Here is a 16934-nt window from a genome sequence, read left to right on the forward strand (position 1 = left end):
ACCTTGCAGATTCAGTGGAAAGCCTTGAAGAAAACCCTGATTGATTCAGCCAGAGAGGCATGTGGTAAGGTTGTCTGCAAGGGTAGAAAAATCAGGACTCCATTGCGGACACAGGAAGTTAAAGAGTCAGTGAAGAAAAGAAGAAAGCATATCAAAAGCTACTGGCAAATAAGTCAACTAGTGCTCTTAGATAATACAGAGACAAATGTAAGAAAGCTAAACACTGTGTAAAACTAGCTAAACAAAAGTCATGGGAAGACTTCAGTAAGAACACAGAAAATAAATATCAAGACGGTGGCAAGATATTCTAGACTTTGTTGAAGCAGATCAGAAATGGAGGAAAGAGTGTTGTAAAAAGAATTAGAGATGATAAAGGTGACATGAAAACTGGAGAAAAAGATATCCTTGAAGTATGGAGTAATTACTTCAAAAATTGCTAAATGAAACAAGCAGTGATAGCACAGTGGTAAAAACACTCAACAGGCATACAGTCAGGAATACATATCCATACTTGAAGTAGAAAAAGCCATTACAGGCTTGAAATGTGAAAAGGCAGCAGGAGTAGATGATATTCGAACAGAAATGGTGAAGTATGGTGGTATAAAAGTCTTACAGTGGCTGCACTGCATAGTTCAGAAAGCCTGGATAGAGGGACAAATTCCAGATGATTGGAGTAGATCTCTCATAGTACCCATATATAAAAAGGGAAATAAAACTGAATGTGCAAGTTACAGAGGTATTTCCCTACTGAGAGTTCCTGGGAAGATTTATGCCAGTATACTTGAGAAATAGTTGAGAAGAATTGTGGAAGAAAAAGCTGGATTCAGGCGAAATAGAGGCTGTTAGGATCAGATCTTCACTTTACGACAAATAGTTGAGAAATCACGGGAATATAACAAAGATCTGTATTTAAGTTTTGTAGATCTGGAAAAGGCATATGACAAGGTGCCAAGAGAGAAGCTATTCAAAACATTACAGTTTTGAATGGGGCATTATGGTGTCAATGGGGCATTATATCAAGCAATACTTAGTCTTTGTTTGAGTTGTGAGTCAGCAGTTAGAATTGAAGGAAGTACAGGAAGATGGTTTGATGTTAAATCTGGTGCCAGACAAGGATGTACATTATCATATGTTATTTATTATCTATATGAATCACAATATGAAGGAAAGTGGCAGTGATATCAAAATTGGAGATGTTAATGTCAGCTCTTTGCTTGATGCTGACAATGTTATACTGCTAAATAAATCTGCTACAAGATTCCCTGACTAAATTGAATAGCTGTTGTAATAGATATGGTATGAAGGTCAGCAATGACAAGACAAAGAAAATAGGCAGAAGCATTGAAAATGGAGAACCTGTGGAACAAGTAAAACATTTCAGCTACTTTGCCGCGATTTGTAGTGACGATGGTAAATTAAATATGGAAATAGACAACAGAATCAACAAAGCTCGCATGGTAGGAAGTGAATTGAATAAATTCATATGGAATAAGAGAGAAATTAGTCAAAACACTAAATTAGCTGTATACAAGTTACTTAGCTGTATACAAGTTAATTAGTTGTATACAAGTTAGAACACTAAATTAGCTGTATACAAGATTCAAACCAATTTTAACTTATGGATGTGAGAGCTGGGTCAGAAGTAAAACACTTGACCAAAGACTAGAGACAGCAGATATGAGAGTCCTGAGAAAGATTAGAGGTGCAAACAGATGGCATCAATGGCAATATCATATAAAAAAGAGGATATTAAGAACTTGAACTTGTCAGCATCCAGGAATGTGTTAGCAGAGCTAATCTCAGGTGGTATGGTCAGTTAAACAGAATGGGTGAGGAAAGATTAGCAAAACAAGTGTTCTCTGCCAGGTTGGCAGGAAAACGACCCAGAGGAAGACCAAAATATAGGTGGATTGACACAGTAAAAAGTGTCTTAGAAAATAGAAACATAAGATCTGATAATTTTGGAGTCTTGACAAATAACAGACTGATTTGGAGGAAAATTGTAGATAGGAATTTAGCAATGATGTAAATTTTTCATGTAGTACTATCATATCCTGTACATCCCTTGAGGGCACATGGCAGGACTTTGATGATGATGAGGTCACATAGCAAAAGTTGCAAATACAACTCAGAGGATAATTGCGATGTTGAAGCGAACCTTGACATGTGAGGATAAGGAAGTCATTATAAGGCTTTGATAAGACCACATCTTGATTATTGTGTGCAGATTTGGTCTCCTGGGTTCCAAGGGGATAAAAGAAGTTGTGGAATGGGTGCAAAGAAAGGTTACTAAGATTATATCCGGATTATAGGAAAAACAGAAAAATAAGATTAAAAGAAAGAGGAAGTAGCTAGAAGGATTAGTGTTAGTGCAAGTCAACCATAATATATGTCATCAAGAGGATAGTACTTCTACTTTGCTGCCAGTAGGCTGTGGGTTTGAATTCTTGTAGTCAGCAACCTATTTGAAGGCTGAAACACCAATAATAATAATATCATGTTTTGTCTCAAAAGCAAGGTTTCCACATCTAACCCATAGCCTACTCACCTAGTGTTAATGTGCTATAACTTTCAAACTTCATGTCCACTTCCTCTTAAGTCACTTTAATAAATCAATACACCTCCAGAGAGTCAACAGACTCTTTGCAGGATGTCATACTCAATGAGCAATACATCTATCTCGTTGAACCTTAAACTCATTCACGCTCCCTATTATTTAAATACATTTTCGTAGTGCATTCTACTCACTTCACCATCTTTTACATAACTTTACGGATGACCCTGTTCTCCCTCCCACATACATACACTACAGTATAATCTTTTCAGTATTAATACCATAAAACCTCTTCAATCAACTTGAACACTGTTCATATCACCTTTTTCCTTCCCATCCAATGAACTCTGCAATTCAATTCCCTCAACCTCTTCCACATAACCAGCATTTCTGAGTTCTGATACTAAAATTATCACTCATCTCTGGACAATCTAGATTCTCCACATCACAACAGATATCTGATGACCAAAGTTACACATATAACAGCCAACCAATGTACAGTAATACACCACCTATTTATCTTTATTTTCATTGGGTTCCTTATCACAGCAGCTGTGAACTGTGTAATTTTTAACACCTGTAATATGCCCTGTGAACTTCAGGCTTCTGTTGACTATCACAAAGAAATCCTTTATCTCATCCATCTCCTACAGCACAGTTCCAACAATACAGGACAGTCTTACACTTTTTGCACTCAAAAATGCAACATTTTGCACTTATGAACATCACTAGTCTGCTAAAAGTCCATTTAAATCTTCCTGAAGTACCTTGATGTCAACAAACAAGTGAATATTACCTATCAATCCACATGATACATTATTAACAAATAAGGAGAACGGTGGGATGGGGACAAGAACAGAATCCCGGCATACTTTTTTTCTTGGACACTTCCTCCTCCTTCCTTCCCAACTTGTTATGTAATAATCTATCAAATGCCTCCAAGAAGATCAAGAATATTACTGTATCCATTTTTGACAATACCCAAATTTCCAGACAATTTGAGATTTCTCTTCTTGGAATTACCTGACATCAAGCCTCTCCTGGCTTGATGTCGCAACCATTGCATCCTCAGCTTCTAAAAAACTAGGATTTCTCTTTTGCTCAAGAGACTATTTCACTCCTTAACAGCTGTTATCCTTATATAAATCGCAAATCTGCAGGCTATTGAATACTGATCTCACATATGGAGTGAGGCCCCCTAAAAGCCTCCTCAAAATTCTTGACTCAATACAAAGGAGAGTAATTACTTATTTATGACCCATCTCTTACCAACTCACTCCCCCCACATTTGCACAGACGTTTGGTTTCCCCACTATGTGTATTCTACAAATATTTCCATTGGAAATGTTCATCTGAAAAAAGTATCAATAATTTCCCTACTTAGTACTAAGCTTGTTGGAACATATGCAGCTGCTGCTGCCCAACATCTTTTCACAGTGCACCTAGAAAACCACAGAGCAGGTTTCTTTTCTTGCTCCTTCATCCCTGCAACTGCTGTATTGTGGAACAGTCTTCCCCCTATTGTGTTTCACAAGGAATACAATATACAGTCTTTTAAATCAAATGTAAACAAGTTCCTCCTTTCCCAACCCACCACCCATATACGGAACTGATGTACTATAGGTTGATCAACCAACCTCTTATGTATAGGCTCAACATAAAAAAAAATAAAATAAAAAAATCCAGCACATTCATTTCTATCACAAAATGCAAGTAGATTTTATGAGACCTACTCTTTTCAAACTCATACTGATTGTTGTAGAGCAGGGGTTCCCAACCTTTTTGTTTCCTAGAGCACATTCTAAAATACTGGTAGGGCGACCATCTACTTTTTTAAGCAAATTTTTTGAATTCTTTTGTTAAATGAATACATACAAAAAAGTTTACATTATAATCAAATGTTTTATTACTTAAAAGTTTACATTATATAAAAATTTAAATATATATATATATGTAAGTTAGTGTGATCTTTGGCATTGCATTTCATTGGCCAGTGCTTCATAATTAGGAGAATATGATGATATTCCAGTTCTTAAACTGAAATGAACAGCTTCGAATGCGCGTCTACTTTACATTGTATGCGTTTAATACTCATCATGTGTCATTAACGCATGCGTCATATAGTATGCCATGAATTGTTCCGTGATTATTTCAAACTATACAGCACACGGTTGAACAGCGGTGGGCACACACAAATTGGTTGACGGGCACCATGGTGCCCGCGGGCATAGGGCTGGGAACCCCTGTTGTAGCGGATCTAAAGCCGCAATCAAATTCTCTATTCTATTTCTAACTAATTTCTCCAATACCTTAACCCAACATATATACAAACTAGTTGATTAGAAATATCAACTTGTGAACTGGTACCATTTTGCTTCGTTCCACCTGTGGATCCTGCTTATCGTAAATCTCTATTTAACAGAGTACAACACAAGCACAAAAGCCCTGCTCAAAGATTCGTTACTAAATTTTATGTTGAAAATATACTATTTTACAATTTTTATAAATGATGAAACTCTCACTATAGCAAACTCATAGAACTATAAAAAGAGCTTGCATTTCCTAGAACATCACTGTTGATATGAGACAATGGTCAGGACTTTTTTGCTGGTTTGTGCTTGCAATAATAAGAGTTTACTAACTACTAATTAATGTTATGTGAAAAAATAATAAAATGTTTAATTTAATGGCAATTTTCAACTCTCTAAACACAACTATTTAGCATGAAAACTGGATGGTATTAATTAACTAACATTTTAAATTAAATGTATTTACATGGAATATGTACAGAATATATAAGATGTTACACAAATGAGATCCAAAGATCTTCTATAATATAAACAGAAATATTAGTCATTTCACATTTATAATGATGGATACAATGCTAAGAGGAATAATTACAAATCTGACAATCAACTTCCCAAATCAATCCTTAAAAATATACCATTTAATATACCATATATTAAAAAACACTACGAAGAGAAAATAAATCAATTTATTGAACTTACTAATATTTCACTGGTTTTTTACCTAGCATCTTCAGAGCACAAATTTTAACTGTAGAAGCATGGAGGCACTACAGTAAAACATCATTAGAGACAATTTAATTTGTAATAGACACAGAATTAATGTTCTAGATACTGATTCTAAAAATAATCTTTTGGAATATCCTATATGAAGGAATATCCAGAGCATGGTGTACTAGTCCAGATTTGCCATAAAGATGATCACAGATGTAATTGTTGTGTTGTTAAAGGCAGATGTTAACTGATTTGCTGGTCTCTCCAAAGCAGACCAAATTGCAGGCACAAGAAACTTTATATACATTCCAGGATGTGCAAAGGATGAAGATGATCTTTAGAAGAGTGCATTTAGTAGCACTAGCTGAATGATTGGTTTAAAAGTAGCATGGAGATCATATTTATAGAGAACCTTAGTTATATTTTCTGTGCCCTTAATATTCAGACTAGAAGAGTTTTGTTGTGATCCTGTGTGATGGTTGTAGGAGGATGAGGGGGGGGGGGGGCATGAACCATTTTATCTATTTTACACAGGCAGTAGCCATTAGCTTCAAAAGTGTTGCAAAAGTCCCTGATCTCAAGTTTAAAGGGCTGTGTCATTTAAACAAAAGCTCCTGGCTCAGTGAGTGAGTTTTCAGGATGACGCACTGTTGGGAGAGACAACTGTTACTTTTTTTTTTCTTTTTTTTTTTAAATGGTGAACTTTATCCTAGGATGCTAGCTTTTGAGATATGCTAAAAATGCAGTTTGGCCTACTTTGGACTGACTGGAAGATCCGTTAACATACATCTGTGATTGTCTTTATGGAAGTCAGGACCAGCAGACCATGCTCTGGATACCCCTTCAAATAGGATTAAAATTAAGGAAGACACTAGTTTTACATAGAATTCACAAAAGGTCCAAAAGACTATTTTAGAGTCAGCATCTACCATGAAACACTCCCCATCCTCATTAATTTGCCAAAGATCTGGGAAACAATCATTCTATGACCAAGATAGCCTGACCTCCAAATTAACCTGCCCACAGAGAGTGCTTAAGACATTAGTTTCATGTCAGACAAATTACACTGTTTCTAATGTTTGTAATTTAAATTTGTGCTCTGAAAATGATGGGTAGAAAACTAGTGAAATATTAGTAAGTTCAATAAATTGATTTAATTTTTTCATCTTGGTGTTGTTTATACTGTGAAGCACTATTATGAATAATCAACAACACCTAAGCCTTTTGATATGTATATATCAAAAAAAGTCTAATTGGTTATGATATGCTCAAATGTATCTACAAAAATTCCCAATATACAGGTAATTTCTAACCAATAACTTCTAAAAAATTAAGTTTGCAGATCAGCATACTGATTATCAGTTATATGCAACTGAAATTAAATTTCTTAAATCATAATTAAAAAAAAAAGTCTGAAATTTAAATCTATATTTTTTTCTTGCCTTATGGAATTCCCAGAAAATATAAAAAGTTGCTTTTCTTGTATATTACACACTGTACTATACTCAATAAAATGATTATTATTAACCAAGATAATAAAATAACCAAGTAACAAAATAGCCCATCTTTCCACACACACACACATTATTATTATTATTACATAACATCTCCAAGGAGTCCAATAAACTTGTCCTTAATATAAAATATCTAAAATAGATAATGTGCATGTTTTGATCAAGACAGTATTGCTCTCTGCCTAACAACTATTACCAAATTGTTGCATTATTTGAAACCTTTATGAATATATTAAACTTTCCAAGAAATTATAATCTTGTTTAATCCTTTACTCAATATAGCTTTAATAATAATGTAATAACACCTTTTCATTACTTATATGTAGGAAATATATGATTTCTGCATTAACTCAACCTTTGGTATCTCTTCTGGATCTGGCTCCCACTGATGAGACCTCAATAAAGGTCAAAACCGACAACTGAGGTGAAGTCATTAACTTCTATAAACAAATAGCCTACATGTGATAATACATCATGGATAAAGCTTACACTTGGATAAAGGATTAAACAAAAATAAAAATTTTTGGCAAGTTTAATTTGATTTACAACAAAGTGAAGAAATTGTCTACTTTATGAATAAAATATTACTTGAAAATACATGCTCTTCAATATGCAAAATAACAATTATTCAAAAGCAGAATTAGCTAACATACAAAACATTAGGAAAATATAATTTTACAAAAACCCCACTAGTATAAACAATAACATCTCAAGACACAATATAGTTATTAACTTTGAATAATTAACATATGCTGGGTGAATTCAGTATGCAATGATACATATATATATATATATATATATATATATATTATATTCATAATGAATGGTCATTAAGTACTGCAATGTTTCCTTATGCATACAGTTCTTTATGACTGTTCATTAAGTACTGCATCTGTACAAGATCAAAAAAGTGAAAGTATTTAAAGCTACATTACGTTCTTCTGACAAGGTATTCCCTATGAGATGTATGCAATAAATATTTCACAACATAAGATGAAATATATATTTAAACTAATTTTTTTTTTTTTTTTACTAAAAAAAAGCAATATACTCTATTTGGTAAAGGGAAAAAAAAGATTTTACTAAGCAGATAATCCAACAGCAAAATATTTAATCTTCTCATAAGAAGAGACACTATAATAAGTTTTCATCTCAGGATTAAAAATTTACGCTGAAAATTTATGCAAACTCAAATAATCCAACTGATGAACTAAGTTTAGAAATTCATTAACCAACTATGGTAAATATCAATGCAGACATTTATCACAAACATCAATACATAACTACAACTTAAAATTAAGCTACATTACATAACTCACACAAATTAAAAACCTGGGTAGCTATTCATCCTTAGATTATGGCACAATAAGAGAACAACATATAAAAAAGATAAGAGGGGGTCATTCACTCAGAGGAGGAAATGTGGGCCAGTTGAAAAAGGCACCAAAGTTCTTCTAATTTGCAAGAGACGCCATCTCCAGTGCAGTGAAGATCCCCATATCTGCAATAATATGGTTATTATTATTAAACTGAAAATAACATTAAAAAAAAAAATTGGCCATTTTACAAAACTTCAAAACAATTTGCACTGGAATGTTTAAGCATAAAAAATGTAAACACTATATATATATATATATATATAAATAAATATACATAGGTAAAAGAGTATACACATGGATAATTTCATAATAAGGTAATAATACATGATAGCCATGAATTATCCCATCCAATACAAAAAGGATACATTACCCCAATATGGATAGCTTCATGAATATCCAAAGGCGAACGAACACCTGCAGACTACTGAGTAAGTCAAGAACTACAAATAAGAAGCCCAATGATGTCTAATTAAAGACATCATGCAGAACACATTCCATTTTTTTTTTCTCTCTCTTCACTGTTGAAATTGTCTCAGAGTACAAGATATATAAACCCATATTATGCACATTCATATAAAGAACCTACTAGAATATAATATGAAGTCAGATGTGTAAGTCAAAAACCCTTGAATCTTATGCACACAAATTACCATTATAAATGTCATTCAAAATTTAAACTACTGATTGTGATTTAAGCAAGATTTAAGCTTGAAATATTACCACTAGAAGGCTGTTTCCAAATAGGCACAGCATGACAGGAAACATTTCACTTATGTGGAAACCCAATTTCTAGTCACACAACCAGTCAAATTAAAATCTATAGTAAATAACATTATAAGACTATTTTGGTTATTAACCTTTAAATATATTCATAAAATTAAAATTCCATTAAATAAATTTATTTTACTTGAATGTACTATGTATTATATTTAAAATATAATACAAATATATAAAAGAAACATTAATGAACTTTAACAAACTTTTAAGGATAATTGTAGTTCAGACACTATAGCAAATGGAAATGGGTTGAAAATGGAAACAAAGTAAATTATTATTTATTGGCTACTTCAACATAAACCATTTCAGAAAGAATAACTCAAGCTTTCTTCATTGAAACAAGGGCTATAAGCTGGTTTAAAAACATAAGAATGTATAACTATACATTATGTGTTTCTGGTGATTTGCCTTGAGAGATTAGTATTCAAGAATGTATGCTAACCCTTCAAGGCAAATGCACAGAAACAAAAATGAATCAGACAAAATGAAGCTTGAGATGTAAAAATTAGTCTTAAAACAGAAAAATAAATAAACTTACAGCCACAAAGTTTTGACATGAATCATTTGATTCAAGTTAGGACAATATAAGAGAGCTTTGCACCATTATTAAGTGTTTATGTCTATAATGACTTCTATGGACAAACTTTGCATCTTTCCGAAGGATCTTATGTTCAATGCCAGTGCGATGCTGAGCCAAGAAAACGTGTGATACACAATTCTGAATGTAGTTCTGTATTTGCTAATCCTCTTCACAAGTGCCTCAAATGCAATTGAAAGAATGATGGTAGACTGCACCCTTCAACTGGAAAAGAAGTGAGTTTGAATCAAATTGGGCCATCCCAGGTCAACAATTAGTGATACCATACTGAGATGGAAGAACAGGAAGTCAACTGCAAGTGCTTCCATAGTGGAAGGCCCACCATGCCCACTGAACGTGACTGTACAGTGCTATGAAGTATAATACGTAAAAAAAATGCCATTTGTCAGCTGACACGTTGATGCCCAGAGTGAGTAACTCCAACTATGAAATTCAGAGGTGGCAGTGTGATGATATGGTCCTGTTTATCCTGGTTTTGCCTCAGTCCTGTTTGTGGTGCCATGAACACTAACTTCGAGAGGTATCTGAACATTCTGGACAATAGAAATGCTTCCTACTTTGTAGCATTTCTATGGATCTGACCATTGTCATTTTCAGCAAGACACTGCATATCATAAGGCTGTTGTTGTAACTGTGTGGTTTGGGGACATGAATGTCACTACACTTGATTGGCCTCCACAGAGCAATGATCTCAACCCTATTGAACATCTGTGTGATAAACTGGAGCATCAGCCAGGTTAAGGGATGTCTGCCCCACAACAGTTCAGGACCTCCTTACATTCCTACAGGAAGAATGGTCCAAAATTCATTGATTGCAATCATACACTTATGGAAAGTATACCCCATAAGATTGCTGCAGTCACAGCAAATGAAGGTCCTACATCTTTGATACAAATAAGTATTACAACTTCTGTAACATTCAAATATTACTGACAATTGCCTTCTTGTGCAACCTCTGTAAAACCATGTTATAAATTTCTGACATTTCTGACTAGTTGTCAGGTTTTGAAGATTTTTTTTGCCTCCATCCAAATTTATACTTTTATTAATCACAAACTTAAGGTGGGTATCATGGCTGTTTGTTCCTCATACTATGGTGTCTGTTGAATTCTTTCCAAGCAGTGTGTGGAATCAGAGTCAATCTCTCTCAAAAGAGGCTATGTGAGGACTTGTATGATTATAAAATGATCCTTTGGATATTGTGTGTATGTGTGAGCGGAGTGAGAGAAAGAGAGAGAGAAAAACAGTGTAACCAATGTGATGCAAATAAATGTTACAACTTCTGTAACTTTCAAATATTACTGACAATTACAGACTTCCTTGTGCAACCTCTATCAAACGCATGTTATAAATTTCTGACATTTCTGAGCAGTTGCCAGGTTTTGAAGATTTTTTCTGCCTCCACCCAAATTTACACTTTCATATCAACAAACTTTCACATTTTTAGTCCACAACCAAAAAAAGGCTACTCTCCCTTTCTTTATTGTTATTATTACTACATGATGACCTCTTCATGGAGTCTGAGGATTCATTGCAAGAAAGCATCCCACAGTGCACAATATCTGGTGCATATCAGTTCTCTTATGACTGTCACTTCTCACATTTTGGACACAATGACTGTTACATTGGAAAAGGATTACTTAAGACTAAAACTGTTGGGCATGTTCGATTCACCATTATGGTGAATCGAACATACCCAACTGTTTGACTAAGCATGGTTTGGTTCAACATTGAATGTAGGATCCCTAGAAAAACATGGCACACTTGAACAGAAGCCATTTTGGACACAAATGTTTATTCATATTTATCCATGACAAAAGTGTTGGGGATTGTGACCTTAAGCAGTTGCAATTAGTAAATTTTATTTTTTTATTTTTTTTAAAAACCATATTTCGCATGTTCAAGCTTCATTTTGTCTGATTCTTTCCTGTGTATATCATCACTAGCATACAGCACCTTTCTTGCACAGGCATGTGATTATAATATGATTCCACTTTATTTAAAGTAGCTTGTAGCACTCATTTCACAGAAGTTATATTCTTCCCAAAATAACTGATATTGAAATATTCAATATATAATAATTTACTGTTGGTGTATTTCTACATAATAAACTATTTGGTCCAATTTAATTCATACAAGGCTAAAAAAATGTTTCTACCAACCAGTTATTAGATTAATGGTAATAATCTAAGAAGAACAAAGGAATGTTTGCATAACACATGTATACTGTTGCATATCAAAATACAGATTTCAAATTATTGTTTTGATTAATTTTTGTTGTTGATGTTTTTAATTTCATTCAAGATTAAAATACTTACAGTAATGCTTCAATTACCTGACCTTCAAATAACCAAATCCTCAATTAGCCAACCCACTGGTCAGCATGTCAAATAACTTTTCATATAGCACAATGTAAAAAAGCCTTTCACTTAATGAAATCCTCAATTATATGACTAGCAACCTTTCGAATGTGATTGGACAATTGAGGAATTACTATATTATCGCCACACCTCCAAGCCAAGAAAGGCCTAGTATTGTTCATAATTATTTTAAATACACATTAAAATACAAATTCTATTCACATTTTAGAATTTTTAAAATAGTGAGTTTATTTCCTTTAAGGCAATTTCATTCACACAACAGTTGTAAATCTATATTAAGTAGCAAGTAGACTATAGGAAGATTATCTGGAAACCCTACTCTAGACACAATATGGAATTTAAGACACTTCAAACCTCCAATAAATAAGGTGGCAGCCTTTACAACAATGAAATTCATCTACAACCTGAGGACCTCAAAATCATCATATCCACACTGAGATTTGAAACTATGGCATGCTGGTTTATGAGCAGGTACACTGTCCACTTTCTTACCCTTCTAGACTTTGATTCACACTACTACATGACTCCAATAATCATGGTAATAGTTTCTTATCAGACAATGAAATTCTTCTACTACCTACACATGCACAAATATCTTTGTCACAGTGGGATTCAAATCCATAATCTCAGTAGCTGGAGAAAGCATAAATACCCATCTCCATGGCTAATCAGGCTCGCTTGAAAAGCTGAAATATGGAATAATCACTTAGAGAAGTGTAACAGTCAAGAATATTAAATATCGAATGAGAGGGCATGAGCAAATTATATCACTAACTTTTAGTCACCATCCACAAAAGATATCATTACAGCTGTGTCATTTATATGACAGGCAATAGAGCTGGAGCAAGTTTCAAGTTCTGTTTACTGTGGTTTGATGACCTGCTAGTGTATGTAACTGATTATTTATTAGCAAGGTTTAAAAACTGTTCCTACTGGTCAGTTACCGAAGATGCAATGCATCAAGTGTGCTAACCTCGTGTAAACACAATTCTAAAAAAATTAAAGAAAAGAAAAAAAATCACAATCACATCCTATTTTGGAAAATGCTGTCAGAATGGCCATAAAGTAATAAAACTCTCTTCATGAAGAATGAACATAAAAGTGCATGAACAGATAAGCTGTACGATTAAATACAAACAGCATATATTAGAAGATCAGTCTAGAAATGAAGTACAATTTTTTTTTTTTTTTTTTTTAAATTTAGCTTATGTAAATGTTTAAACAACAATCTGAAACTTTTTTTTTGTTGTTTTGTTTTTAGCTACATGTCTCCTTTATACATTTCTACTATTACTGCAACTCACATTGTGAAGTTTACTCTTTTCATGGTATACAGGAAAATTCTGGTCTATACCATTAGTTTTTTTTTTAATGTCATATTATATATTTATGTTTTCTAAACTGCTGTATCGCTGGAATATGTTAAATATAAAACGCACATAACTGCCACTGATTTTATGAATGCTAACCATATCCAATATTATATATAATGTGCACATTTTGGATGATGTTACTAAACAATATAACATTACACCATATCTGTACACAGAACTATGACATACATGCATAAACTATAACGATAAATGAAATGAATTGATATGTATGTAATATAAACTTTTATCACACAATTTTTTCATTAAAAAAAATGCCCATATACATTCAAGAAAATATATATATAAAGACAACAAATACTCACAAAACAAAACATGCTATACTGGAATTGAAAATTTCCTGCATCTCACAACAAAAACAATGATCATCATCTTCTTCTACTGTATGCCCTCAAGAGGTTTACCAAATGACATCTCACACAATTAAGATTTCATGACTGGTATTCAAAAATGATGAGTGTTGGTAATATTTTAGAGGAGCACTTTAAGAATACAGTAGTAGCATGATTCTTTCTTTAGCAGAAGATGTAACACTTCAGATACAGAAACATAATAAATAATCAGTATGTTGATCTTTACTTCTTAAAAATGAAAGTGTGGCTATATGTCATTGATGTTATATGTACTGTATATACTGGAAAGAAAACTAACAGATTCATTTATACTATGTTCCTACTTAATTACTTCTGCTTAGTTCTATATGCATATATCAAGTCAAATTACATACTTCTGTAACTGTAAACAAGTTTAAAATACATTTCTCAGTGTAATACTAACCAATGTGGAAATATACTTTATTTCAACATAATTCATATGTTCTATAGATCTATGTAATTTTTAAGTGAAATTATGATGAAAAGGTTTCAGATGGACTACGCAACATACTCAGGCGCAATGAAATCCACTACAACCATACAAATCACAAACCCAAGCTTACACACACACACCTGCAAATCAACAGACACTGTGTTTTGTTGAATAAAATAAATTACATTTGGAAATGTCTAGGTAATAATGACTGTATTAAAAATAAGTTATATTCCTACATAACATCTTCCTTTTTTGCAATACGCTCAATTACTGTGTCATGATTTTAACAGGGTTCTAAAAATACATTTAACTTTACCAGTAATTTAGCAAATATTAATAACTGATGAAAATCTTTTATTAATGTAAATAAGCTACCTTTGCTGCAATGTAAAACATGAAATATACACTAAATGGCCAGTTAATGAGAAATATAACAGCAGACTGGACACTGTGAGCTTTCATAACCGCCTTGATATAACTGAGCATCGCAATTCTAAGAGGTTACAGAAAATTATCTAACAAGAATCTTAATGTGTGACAATTCCTTTAATCATTCCTGGATGACATGGATGCATCCATTAGATATAATAAGTAAATGGCCAACTCAAATGAGTGTGCTTGATTTGCATTGAAGCTTAGTGACCTTTGGAATCAAGGAAGTGTCAAGAAAAACATGCTTAAGACCACCACCTTGCACTGTTGTAGGCTATTTTGGATGGCCACTTCATTGCCATACTCTTATCCTGTCCACATAAAATAATAGGAACCAGGATTCATCATCTCAAGAAACCAATCTGTCAGCCACGTGGTATTCTTCAGCAACCCTAGCAACTTTTCCTTTTTTTTTCTTTTTTCCTTTTTCGAGGCATAGTATCAATGATCATCTGCTGTTCCTTGCAGTCCCAGTTGCACCGCAGTGACCAATTTTCTACAAGGTTTGTTGTACAAGTGGGCTGCCTCTCACACTAATCAGCAGCCAATAATATTTTCTGTTTAATAACCACTGATACACCTGGCCATCTTAGCAGCACAACAGTTTCCAAGATATTCTTACTGGCCTATCCAAATCCCAGCCATTATCCCTCATTATTTAAAGTCCCTTAGGTGCTCATTATCAAACACTTACACTATCTACTAATAATTGACAGGACACCCCCTGTTATTTGAAGTTATGGCACATTCCAGGTTTGTTAATAACATAAAAACTGGTGTACAGATAGTAGGAAGCAGTATTTCATCATAGCAGTTGAATACAGATGGTATGGCAACACATTGTGAACTCAGTGACTGCAAGAGAGGCATTATCGTGGGCTGTCACATTGGCGGAATGTCCATACATGCCATTGCAGCTCAACTGGAGCATCCGAAATCCACAGTTGGCAATGTGATTAACAAATGGAGACATTCTGCATCACTTGTGCAGGAAAACATCCTGGGAGGCCACCAAAAACAACTGAAAGGGACAGGACTACAATCAGAAAAGACCATTCATCATGAGTTCCAGAGCACCAGTAATGAGCACTAATACTGCACGAAAGAACTCCATTACTGGGTTTCCATGGAAGAGCAGCAGCACACAAGCTGAACATCACACCAACAAACAAGGCAGTTCGTCTGGCCTGATGCAAAGAGCATGTAAACTGGACAACTGACCAGTGGAAAATGGTACTCTGGAGTAACGAATCAAGTTTCACCTGTTTCCAGTCTGATGGCAGGGTCTGGGTGTGGAGGCAGCCTGGTGAATGCTTGTTACCACAGTGTGTTGTACCCAGAGTAAAGTTTGGTGGTGGAGGAGTAATGGTGTGGGATGTATTCAGCTGGTTTGGAGTGGTACCACTGGTCGTTGTCCATAGTTCCATGAACAACGACCAGTGTGGAGTTTTTATGGAACGGACCCATGTTACTATCAAAATGACAATGCGCCATGCCACAAAGCTGCAGCTGTTATGGAATGTATGAAGAAATGGGTATTAAATGACTGCCCTGGCCTGCACAGAGTCCTGATCTCAACCCCACTGAACATCTGTAGGGCAAATTGAAGTGGCAATTGAAGTCCAGAGCAGCACATCTTCGATCTGTCACTGAACTCAGCGCTGCTTTGATGGAGGAATGGAGACAAATTTCAATTGATGTCTGCCGCACATGGGTGGTGATCAAAGCCAAAGGTGGACATTCCCGATATTAGGGTTCATCTGCTAGTATCAAATGTAAATTGCTAGTGTCTGGACAATCATTAATAGATAGTGTATATTCAGATAATGTCACCCATTTATATTGTGTGGTGTGTCTTATCACACCACTTATCAGTTACTGTAGATTCGATTCTATTTGGTATAAAGAATGTCTAATATTTTGGCCACAGTATAGATTTCATATAATATTCATTTTGTCACTCCAGCTACACTATTATTATACCTTCTAGCTTGTACAGTGTAAGCAAGAGAACAAACAGTCCATGTAGCTGTTTCCACAGTATCGCTCCGATTCTTTTGCAAATCAGGGTAAATTTA

The 16934-nt window shown here is 34.2% G+C and overlaps 1 protein-coding gene across 10 annotated transcripts in view; it reads right to left on the bottom strand.

The window, feature by feature from the left end:
* Positions 1 to 16934, bottom strand: part of GTPBP1 (GTP-binding protein 1) — a 375327-nt gene that overhangs the window by 299991 nt on the left and 58402 nt on the right. For 4 of the 10 annotated variants that reach the window (XM_090390543.1, XM_090390542.1, XM_090390540.1 and 1 more), the window contains one exon: positions 8408 to 8589. The exons of 4 other annotated variants lie outside the window; for them this stretch is intronic. The gene's annotated coding sequence lies outside the window, so the exon portion shown is untranslated. Of the gene's footprint in view, positions 1 to 8407; positions 8590 to 13919; positions 14148 to 16934 lie in introns of all 10 variants that reach the window. 2 more of the 10 variants (XM_090390544.1, XM_090390541.1) reach the window with 1 other exon arrangement.

Source organism: Typopeltis vanoorti, chromosome 3, assembly GCF_054136105.1.
Source record: "Typopeltis vanoorti isolate ZY-2024b chromosome 3, IOZ_Tvanoo_1.0, whole genome shotgun sequence".
Lineage (NCBI taxonomy): Eukaryota > Metazoa > Arthropoda > Arachnida > Uropygi > Thelyphonidae > Typopeltis > Typopeltis vanoorti.